General features: G+C 39.6%; 1 protein-coding gene across 2 annotated transcripts in view; it reads right to left on the bottom strand.

Annotated features, from left to right (window-relative positions):
* Window positions 1-9,041, bottom strand: part of SLC10A7 (solute carrier family 10 member 7) — a 147,809-nt gene that overhangs the window by 29,615 nt on the left and 109,153 nt on the right. The window lies entirely within an intron of this gene.

Genomic DNA, 9,041 nt, shown 5'->3' on the forward strand with positions numbered 1-9,041 from the left:
GGAGGGTATTAGGAAAAGGTTCTCCACCACAGGGCAGTCAACAATGAAACAGCCTCCCCAGGTAGTGGTCACAGCCCCAGGCTGACAGAGTTCAAGTCGCATTTGGACAATATGGTTTGAACCTTGAGTGGTTCCTTGTGGATCCAGGAGTTGGACTCAAAGACCTATGTGGGTCTTTTCCAGCTGAGGATGTTCCATCATTCCATGGAGTTCAGAAAAAACTCAGCAGGCTGAAGACCACTGCTCACCTGACAGTACTTCTAAGCTTCCCACTGCTGAAGAACAACAGATTTACAGGAAACCATAATAGGAAACAAGTGGAAACATTCAACTTTAACCTTCCACACTTGCTAGATGTTAAAGAGAGAACACAACTCAGTGATACAGCCCGCAACACCACAGAAAGCATGGTAAAGACAACAGAGTAGCGAAGTCCTAGGCTACAGCAAGTCAGGACTTGTACAAATGCAGCTGCTGCGAGCACAAAAACAAAGGAAAGTAACCACGCACCTTCAGAAGGCCTCAGGTACACAGGGATCTCCAGAGAGATACCCTCACCTCCACTGGCAACCCTTACGTGAGTTCTGGGAAGGGATGGATCCTGGCTCCACTCCTTCTGCTCACTCAGGTACACTGCATGCACCTGAGCTGCCCTGGGTTGGCCCTGACTACTTCAGGCCATGACTTAGCATTTCTGCTATGCCAAGGCAGCTGCCAGCAGGAGCTCAGTATGACAGAGATGGAAAGTCAGGTTAGCTTAAAATGAGCATATCTGGGACTTCGGAAGCAAAAAGCAAGAATTTTCACCAGTAAAATAACTGTTTTCTAAGTGAAAAAAAAAAAAATCCAAAACTCTAATATCCCCTAAATGGAGGCTACACTGGGGAAAAGGAAAAACTACTGACAAAGAAAAGACCACTCACTCACGGCCCTTTTACAAGGCTCGTACTAAAAGTAATGTGATGCTGAAAAAGGAAAGTTACAGTTAATTATGCCACAGTGCAACTGAAACTGTGCAACTGAAGCGCAATTTGAATGTGTCTGTACAAGGTATAATTGTAACATGTATGACAATACTGACTTCATACATGTATTCAACACACTGATGCCTAAAGGAAAACATTTTAAAGCTGAAAGTAGTATTTAATTGAAATCTTCAATCAGCTGGTACCTTCTTTAGATATCCGTCTCTACTGAGTCTGCAATTATTGTGAATAAGCATGCACAAACGTCAGCTTTCTACTGCACTTAATATAACAAAAAGAGAAATAACAGAAGACATAATCAGACCATGTTGAACTAAACTGTGGCTTTAGAAATTCATCAGCTCAACTTGTGTCACTTGACATATATACTGAAAAACCACAGATGAGTACGTCCTCTGTAACACAGAATCTGACACATTTTCATCTTCTCTCAAGGCTCCAAAATATGTAAAATTTCAGAGGCCAATTCAGCATATAATCACTGATTCCAAGTAAACCAAATTCTTAAATAATTTCAGAGAGGAATAAAAAACAACCCAACAGGTATTCGTAAGATTTTTCACAAGGAAGATCACATCAGCTGATTATTTTGACTGACAAACAATCTATTTGTTACTTATTCATGCTCTGCAGAGTTGTTTCAGGATGCTTTGAGAGCCTTTTAATTCCTAATCCAATTTTCTAACTTTCCAGTGATTAAAAAAACAAAAAACCCACGAAACCACAGCTTGCCAAATTCTGCAGTGAAATAATGGTAAATCCCAGAAATACAATAGAGTCAACACATACAAGAGGTACAGAATTAGGCAGGGAACCTGCTGGTTCTGTGGTGATGGCATGCTCTGACAGCAAACCTAATAGGGGTTGAAAAGCCACAAGCAGCAGAGACCAAAACGATTAAATAAAGAATCCAGTAGGTAAAATCAGAGCCCGAGGAGGGACATTAAGCTTCATTTGTCTGCAAATACAGAGAGCTAACACAATGATTTTTGTGCTTTATGCGCTGAACCAAAGATGCCAGACTCGAGCACTGTACTGATGTGCTGCTTCTTTGCTGATAAACTCCAGTCTGGTATTTTGAAGTACACACCACTACGAGGGGGTACAAGCACCAGAGAGACAAGCAGTTGCAGAAAAGTCCAAACTGATATTTCTGTGAACAGATGAACTCACAGCCTGAAGCAGAAACGTGAAGACCTGACATCCAAAATAGATGCACTGCACTGGCACACTGATGAAAAAGAGCGAAAAGGACAATGCTCTTTCAATGCAATAATTCCTCAGACCTCAGTGAAAAGGAATTCCTTATGTTAAAAAAAAAAAAATACAATTAGAAATAACACTGCTAAAGTAGGGGGAAAAAAGGCAGAGATGTAAAAATAACTAGTGTGAAACTTAAAAGCAGTTAAAAGCATACTTCACATGAGAAAACACCGCAGGATGCAACCTTATCACGGAGAAACCACGCACAATTTTTTTAAGGCACAAAGGCCTTGCAACCCCTAGCCCTGCCGAGACCCCTTGCAGAATTACATCTACAAGGAGAGACTGTGGCCTGTGGGCCTGTGGTAGTGATCCCATTAAGCACAAAGAACTGCAAGGATTTTCATGCAGATTCAAATGTCAGCCACGAAGTGCAAGGAATTCCTGATGGCTTACCTAGAGGTTGCACGTATAAGAACAAGGCTCAAACTGGCTTCGTGGAGAAAAGCAAGGAGGAGAAGTAAAAATTTGCATAAGATGATATTTTATAACTAAAACTGTGTGATGAGAGATGCTGAATAAAAGGAACCAAAGTTAGATGTTAACCAAACAAAAACGCGTCCATCAGGCAGCTACCATCTAGTGCCTAGAACCTGACAGTCTCCAAAGGCATCAGCTCAAATTCACTTCAAAAACAGTTCCAAGCTCAAGCTTCCCTCTAGGCCAGAATTTAACTTTTAGCAACAATGGAATGTAATTACACATCAATTAACAGAATTGAGCCCATTTCAAATTAGTTCTTCTACCAGAATAGTTATGTGCCATGTACTTTTCCTCCAGTCTGCTCAGCATCCTGCTGTAACCTTCTTGTTGACACAACAGTCTTCCCAAGCAAATGGGCTGTTTATCTTCTTAATTCACTTAGCATGCCCTGTGCAAAGAAACACGACCCGCTCTTCCAGGAAAACAGGTAAATACTGCTCATCTGTCATAAGATCATACGTGAAAATAGTAGGAGATGCATTATAGAAAAACAATTATCTTATTATACCTTCATAACAGTCAAACTATATAGCCAGAGAAATCCGTCAGTAAAATACAGTTAGACTGTTTCCACCTGCCTGCTCAAGTGCTGGACACACAAGATAAAAAATGCAATAAACAATGTAATTCATTAATGATCATTATTATTTGATCTAAATAGGACAAGGAGTTTTTTTTTCCCCTTGTGTACATGGAATGGAGCCATCTCTGACACATGTAATACACTACACCTTTTAAAAATTACCTCAATTTTTAACTTATCTTATTTTAAGCTCTTGAAATTAAAAACAGGAGGAAATGGTTGTGAAGCCACTTTTTCTCTTTCCACAAGAAAATCTCCTGGTATTTTCATCATTATGCAAAGTAGCTTTTTTTCCAAATCTATCAACATTTTGGGAGTGATGTAAATTTTTAAGGGAATTTATGCTTTTGCTACACTTTTGCTCCTGTTGTTTTTTAGCTGTTGTTATGGACTTCAAAATACCCAGACAAAACACCTGAGCTTTAACATTTCAGCAAAGAAACACAAGCTTCTTTTAACTTGCGTTCAAACACATGAGGAAGCAAGCTGAAACAAGGCTGGATTTACCATTATTCCTAAATGCGGTAGTTATCTTATTTTGTATCTTAAGGTAGGACTCCTAGCTAATTCTTTACAACTATTTTCACTACTATAACTTTGCTATGCAAAATTTTCTTTTGAAAAGCAGTCAGCCAAGCCAGAAAGATATTTGGGATAGTTCAATGACTTCTCAATATTCTTTCCTATATAGTGACAAACCAAGAAGGAAGTCTGCATGGAATATAGGGAACAATATCAGTGAAGCTTGGAAAATATGACAGGGGGGAATATACTAAAAAAAGTAAAGAAAGTGAACTAAGAAAATCACTAGAAAGAATAAGATACCAGGATGGAAAGGGGATTATATCAGTTTTTAACATACGATGCAGATAAGATGCAACTTCCTTCACAGATCTATGTAACACCATAACCTGCACACAACTAGGGTCCATACTGCAGTTCAGATGCACTGACTTTTCCAGAGAGGAGCTCCTACTACTGGACCAAACCCTGCCCTGATCGCTTGACAGGGACAGCACCCACTCTTACTCACTCCTGGATGCGGTCTGTCATACAGGCCCAGACACCGTTCCATAGCTTCTAGAACATCAACAAATGTCAAATCTGTTCTTCTTCTATAATCTAATTAAATAGTTCTGAAGATGGGATTGGGGAGGCAAAAAAAAAAAAAAAAACAAACAAAAAACGCAACTGTTTTTGAAATCTGGGGAAAAAAAAAATAATATATTTACAAGCCTCTTGTTTCCTTTCCTCAGTTTACCAAATTCCTCTAAAAGCTGCTTTACTCCATTCTCCCCAGCAATTCACTCCTAGGAGATAGCTCCTGACACACACATGCCTTCAAACCAAACCTAAAGCCCATGTATGGCCATTTTGAAAATTAATTTTCACATCTTGGAGCAATTTACAAGCGTTGCTTTAGAACACTACAAACAGGTGCAACATGGCAAAGAAAGTCAAGTGACTCCGTAACAGCACTACAAATATTTTTTTCATATTCTGTATTTCTTTGGGGACAAGGTTTTGTTTCCTGTTGAGTCAAGCGTTAGGAGGGAGTGAACTGTGGTCCAAGTGATGATCTGACATCTCAGTTTTCTGCAACAAGGTTCTAGAAGCACTCGCGTCTCAGGATAGCAGTCCTCCTGCTCCCCAACTCCCTGGAGCCTGAAGAAGTAGAACTGCTTCTGCGTGGGTTTAAGTTACGAGACGGAAAGCATTTGACACCGCTCCCTTTTCACAGCAGTCGCTTTGAGCATTGCTCCCCACCCCCTCTCCACAATAAATGAGCATTACGTTATGGCAAACCGTTCCTTCAGCTCACTAGCAACTGCCACGTATCTTTTTCTTTCAATTTCTTATTCTTTAAAAATAAATACATCGCTAAGCCTTTTAGCTTCAGTTTCACTGACGACTTGTACTGCAATGTAGCACTCCTTTTAAGTTGTGTTTATAAACACACCTCCAAAACGCTGATGGGGTTCCTCTGGAACATTTTGGGCAACGATGCAGAAGGCACTTAAAATCCTTTACTTGTAGAACACCGAGATTTTTTGTGTGACTAGGTTCTGTTCAACTGCCTTCATTTTATAGATTAGGGAAGAACCACCACTAGAATGATAACATTAATTTTAGCTTTAGTTAAGGTCTGTTTAATATGAAGTGCCCACTTTACACTGGCAGACAAATTACCAACGGGGCAACTAGAGAATGCATGAATGATAATGTACAGACAAGCTTTTTATTATTTATTCATAGAAAACAGTGGGTTTTGGTGTGCTGCTTTGAAAAATGTTCAAACTAGTAGAATATAATGAAAGCACAGTGAAAATTCTATTTCATTAACATTTAATCATAAATTGCTCTTTAATATAAAACATAAAATAAAAGTCTGTCATAAGCACTTAGGTGCAGAGAATAGAGAAAGTCTTCAAAATGGGAAAGGAAATATTGCAGTGGCTTTCACTATTCCCGTTATCTGTCACTTCAGAAGAAAAAAATAAGTGCAGAAACAAGAGTCTTCAGCCAAATTCTCAAGAGCTGGTCAGGAAGGAACTATTTAGATTTTTCCAACATTTAGACATCGCTAACGCCTACAAACAAAGAAACAATTAGTTTAGCAACATGACAAAAGCTCAGGAGCAGCAATCGTCCTCAGGCTTTATCGAACTCTGCCACCCAGTAAAAAAGCAATCAGAACTTCAAGGTGCCAGAACAAATGCAAAAATATTTCCTATGACACATCTGTTCCCATGTTTACTGAGTAACAAGTATTCTCAAATTCCCCTTAGAGGTGTACAAGAGCGATGTACAAATAGGCTGCTACACTCTACAGACCATCAAGCTTTATAGAACACCAGGTCTTTATAAAATACTGTAGATTCTACCTCTCCAAGACCACTTCTCAGAGAAACGTTAACTTTTACTCTGCAAATACAAACACAGTATCATAGTATTCACACTGATTTGAATGATATCATGCTATCGATTAGCAAAACGCATCTACAGACATGGAGGATGCAGGCCACTGCAGACAGCCAAAACATCTGTGACAAAGAACAGAATAATTATCCTTATTGAAGGTCATCCATCAGCAACTGCTATCTGTAAGCCTCAGTGGCTCCCAGATAACAGAATGTCTTTCCTCCTCCTCTACCAGTTATTTCTTTAACAATTGGCAGCCACCACCTGAGCAGAGGACATACATGTAGCCCTTTTGACTTTTCATTGTCTGTGACTAAAAAAAACTATATCTTCCTGTCAACAGCAGCCCAGGCACACAGTAGAAAATTCTTTAAAAAAGAATAGAAAATAAGTATCAGTGACACTATTGTAAAGTCCTTCTACCAGTTACCATTAAAAAAAAATCCAACAAGCCAACGAACCAACTCAATACACTGCCATAAAACAAGAAACAACGCAAACCAAAAACGTCATCTGCTTTGCTCTTTTTCCCAAAGGCTACTGAAGCAGCCACCTTTGCAGCCTGCTCAGGAAACCAGCATCTAGGCAGCAAAGGTTTTCCCAGGTGAGATTGTTTTTCAAAGGAATATAACCCCCTTAGAGAATGCTTCCTTAAAGCAGCCTCCTCTGTTTTACATTGATGAGGATCAAACATAAAACCTGCGTTGATCACAGCTGAATAAGAAGATGAGCAACTCTCCAAGCAAACAGTTTCCAAGCTCAGTTTTTCCCAATCAAGCTTTTTGCTATTAGGGAACCTTAACAGGCGTTCTTGCACCGACTGTGCGTAGTAAGGAATTGACATTGCAGGCATGAAATGATAAATTAGAAGTAATTGCTGAGGCTGTCATTCATGAATTGTGGGCCATTATCTCTTAATGCATCTGGAATCCCAGAGTGAGCAGCTTGTGATTCACAAAGCACTGCTACGTTGCTGTGCCGCACACGGGGCAGCAGTCCAGCAATGACTCAGTAGAGGTCCACAAATGAAACGCGCAGCTTCCCATTTAATTCAAAGATGACCCAAGCTACCTCTGGCTGAGGCACAATAAGACTTATCACTGCATCTCCTGATGTCACTGCTTTTCTTGCTTACGGTTTTTCCTTGCGTTACTTGCATCTTACGTTTAGACATCTACCTTCAAAAAAAAAAAAATGGCTTTTATTCCTCCCTAAACAGGTTGGTTTACCTTGGTACAGTTCTACCTAATCACAACAATGAATGTAAATCATCCTTGGGATTTGTGATCTGAAGCTTTCCTTAGCGTTTCCTCTCTTCCGTAACCTATGAATAGATAGTAGAGTATCTCTAGAAATAGCGCCGTTATGCTTCCAGGAAACAAGAGCTACTCCTTTTCGTCATTCACTTCCAGCCATCACTTCAAGCATTTCTAAAGGAGAGAACTATCCTTTGTATTCATGAAAAACAAACTCTTACATAAATTTGTGACCGAGTTAAACAAACTTGAAGATTCTCTATCGACTTTTCCTTCAGCTCCTAAATCACATCTGTTGTCACTTAAATCTCATCACATCTCATTTGAGCTTATTCAGAGCACTTATTATGCATGCTTACTGCTCAGTCCCCATTAATTAGCCTTGCTATTTGTTGTAGTCGATAAAAAGCCACAGTCACTCACCTCACATAATTTCTTAGAACAACTTTCCAGGGCAGACGAAAGCCCTATTGCAATTTTGTACAAATCTGCTATCATCATCAGACTGATCACACTGCAGTACATATTGCTGCTACTCCATCTATCACCGTAAGTTACTTTATTTCTAAGATCTGCCGCCACACTGTTTATTTCCTAGAATTTTGAAATACGGCAAGAACTTCAACTTTTGGGACCTCCCAGGACTAGAGGAGTCAAGAAACTTCCCTTGTTAATCTCTGGATTCCAGAGACAGAAACATTTTTCCTCTGAAGTAAGGGGGAAACCCCCCGATATTCCCTCAATGCATTATTTATGCCTGAGAAAAATGAATGCTAAGAAGTATAAAAGAATTAGGCTCCAGGTGTTTTGGTGTACAAAACAAAAAAATAATAATGGACATTGGGAAGCAGAAGGAAAAAAATATTTGTGAAAAACAGATACCACAGACACAAGTGTCAGAGGAAATTTTACTTTGCATTCAGTGCAGTATTTCAATGGTACTCTGCGAAAAATAAGGCCTTGTGTTTCAGTGTGAACAATGAGTATAAGACGAAATAAGGAACAAGTACTTACTCCACGAATCCCTCCCATCCAATGTTACAGATGACGGAGGAGTCACGTAGAAAAATAATTTTAACTGCATGATTGCAGTTGTATGCAAAATTGATCAAGCAGTCTTAATTTTACTATTTCTTAACTTGTGAGTGCTTAGCCTTTACATATCTTTCGAGACAGAATTTTTTAATTTTGTAGTTAGTAGCAGATACTACACAAGGAGAACTTCCTTCATCATCCGGGCAAAGAACACGTGACAAACGGACTACACAGTATTCTCAAAGCTCATTTGTACGGAGCTGCAATTTCTCACAGGCCGGGCGCTGCCATTTTTCCCACTTTAGGCTCACAAACTCCCTTCTCGATATGCAGCAGTGTATGTTTGTGGTAGTGAGGGACAGATGCTCATTCTCAACAAAGATCAATGTGGCTCCAGGGAGTACTGTAGCATCCTTTCTCTGATATTAGACTTGACTATCCTGAGGCTGTTTCCTGTGTGGTAGCTTGCCATGTTGCTGGTCTGTCTTCAAGATAGCTCTCTTTACCTTTTTT

Source organism: Meleagris gallopavo, chromosome 4 (genome assembly GCF_000146605.3).
Source record: "Meleagris gallopavo isolate NT-WF06-2002-E0010 breed Aviagen turkey brand Nicholas breeding stock chromosome 4, Turkey_5.1, whole genome shotgun sequence".
Taxonomy (NCBI): Eukaryota; Metazoa; Chordata; class Aves; order Galliformes; family Phasianidae; genus Meleagris; species Meleagris gallopavo.